Here is a 2,500-nt window from a genome sequence, read left to right as displayed (position 1 = left end):
TACCCTGTGCCACATATCTAGCATGGACCTGGACCTCCAGCAGGCCCTGGGGACCCACATACTCCCCTGCTCTACTCCCCCACTAGCTTTCCTTACTTGCAGTTACGCTCCAGCGCATATCCAGCATGGACCTTGACCTCCAGCAGGCCCCGGGGACCCACATTACCCCCCCCCCCCCTTCCCCCTGCAGTTACCCTGTACCACATGTCTAGCATGGACCTTGACTTCCAGCAGGCCCCGTGGACCCACAATACCCCCCCCCCCCCCCCCCCCCCCTGCAGTTACCCTGTGCCACATATCTAGCATGGACCTGGACCTCCAGCAGGCCCTGGGGACCCACATACTCCCCTGCTCTACTCCCCCACTAGCTTTCCTTTCTTGCAGTTACGCTCCAGCGCATATCCAGCATGGACCTTGACCTCCAGCAGGCCCCGTGAACCCACATTACCCCCCCCCCCCCCCCCCCTCCTGCAGTTACCCTGTACCACGTATCTAGCATGGACCTGGACCTCCAGCAGGCCCCGGGGACCCACACTTAAGCCCCCTCCCACTAACAAAGCAGAACACCACTGGCAAAATCCTCGTGCCCCTGGTACTCCAGAAAGCACATTGAAATGTGCCCCTGGTACACTGCGCAGAAGAACTGCCGCACACACACACGCACGCACGCACGCACGCACGCACGCACGCACTGCTTGTGCCTATGGTACGACAACTTTTCTCGTGCCTATGGTACAACAACTTTTCTCGTGCCCCTGGTACGACAGCTTTTCTCGTGCCCCTGGTACGACAGCTTTTCTCGTGCCTATGGTACAACAACTTTTCTCGTGCCTATGGTACAACAACTTTTCGCCGTGCCCCTGGTACACCGCTCAGTAGCACTTTGCCACACAAACTCTCCTCGTGCCTATGGTACGACAACTTTTCTCGTGCCTATGGTACAACAACTTTCCTCCGTGCCCCTGGTACGACAGCTTTTCTCGTGCCCCTGGTACGACAGCTTTTCTCGTGCCTATGGTACAACAACTTTTCGCCGTGCCCCTGGTACACCGCTCAGTAGCACTTTGCCACACACACACTCCTCGTGCCTATGGTACGACAACTTTTCTCGTGCCTATGGTACGACAACTTTCCTCGTGCCTATGGTACAACAACTTTTCGCCGTGCCCCTGGTACACCGCTCAGTAGCACTTTGCCACACACACACTCCTCGTGCCTATGGTACGACAACTTTCCTCCGTGCCCCTGGTACGACAGCTTTTCTCGTGCCTATGGTACGACAACTTTTCTCGTGCCTATGGTACAACAACTTTTCGCCGTGCCCCTGGTACACCGCTCAGTAGCACTTTGCCACACACACACACCACTCGTGCCTATGGTACGACAACTTTTCTCGTGCCTATGGTACGACAACTTTCCTCGTGCCTATGGTACAACAACCTTTCCCCGTGCCCCTGGTACGACAGCTTTTCTCGTGCCTATGGTACGACAACTTTTCTCGTGCCTATGGTACAACAACTTTTCGCCGTGCCCCTGGTACACCGCTCAGTAGCACTTTGCCACACACACACACCACTCGTGCCTATGGTACGACAACTTTTCTCGTGCCTATGGTACGACAACTTTCCTCGTGCCTATGGTACAACAACCTTTCCCCGTGCCCCTGGTACACTGCGCAGAAACTCTTTGCCACACACACACACCACTCGTGCCTATGGTACGACAACAGGCCCCGGGGACCTACATCGCACCTTGCTCTTCCCTCCCTTGCAGCTGAAAAAGGTCCATGCCTGTGCCCTGGCCCTGCTGAAATTCCCTCTCCATTTAGCCGAGGCAGTGAGTCGGCCTCCTGTCTCCCTTTACGGTCGAAAAAGATGTGCTCCTGGGCGCGCTGGCCCTGCTGCTACTCACATCGGGCATGGACCTGGAACTCCAGCAGGCCCCGGGGACCTACATCGCACATTGCTCTTCCCTCCCTTGCAGATGAAAAAGGTCCATGCCTGTGCCCTGGCCCTGCTGAAATTCCCTCTCCATTTAGCCGAGGCAGTGAGTCGGCCTCCTGTCTCCCTTTACGGTCGAAAAAGATGTGCTCCTGGGCGCGCTGGCCCTGCTGCTACTCACATCGGGCATGGACCTGGACCTCCAGCATGCCCCGGGGACCTACATCGCACATTGCTCTTCCCTCCCTTGCAGATGAAAAAGGTCCATGCCTGTGCCCTGGCCCTGCTGAAATTGCCTCTCCATTTAGCCGAGGCAGTGAGTCGGCCTCCTGTCTCCCTTTACGGTCGAAAAAGATGTGCTCCTGGGCGCGCTGGCCCTGCTGCTACTCACATCGGGCATGGACCTGGACCTCCAGCAGGCCCCGGGGACCTACATCACACCTTGCTCTTGTCTCCCTTACAGCTGAAAAAGGTCCATGCTTGTGCCCTGGCCCTTCTGAAATTCCCTCTCCATTTAGCCGAGGCAGAGAGTCGGCCTCCTGTCTCCTTTACGGTCGAAA

This window comes from Diplotaxodon limnothrissa, linkage group LG17 (assembly GCF_057381915.1).
Source record: "Diplotaxodon limnothrissa isolate DT_005_m linkage group LG17, D_limnothrissa_male_GT1.1, whole genome shotgun sequence".
NCBI classification, from domain to species: domain Eukaryota; kingdom Metazoa; phylum Chordata; class Actinopteri; order Cichliformes; family Cichlidae; genus Diplotaxodon; species Diplotaxodon limnothrissa.
Note: the sequence above shows the minus strand (reverse complement) of the source record.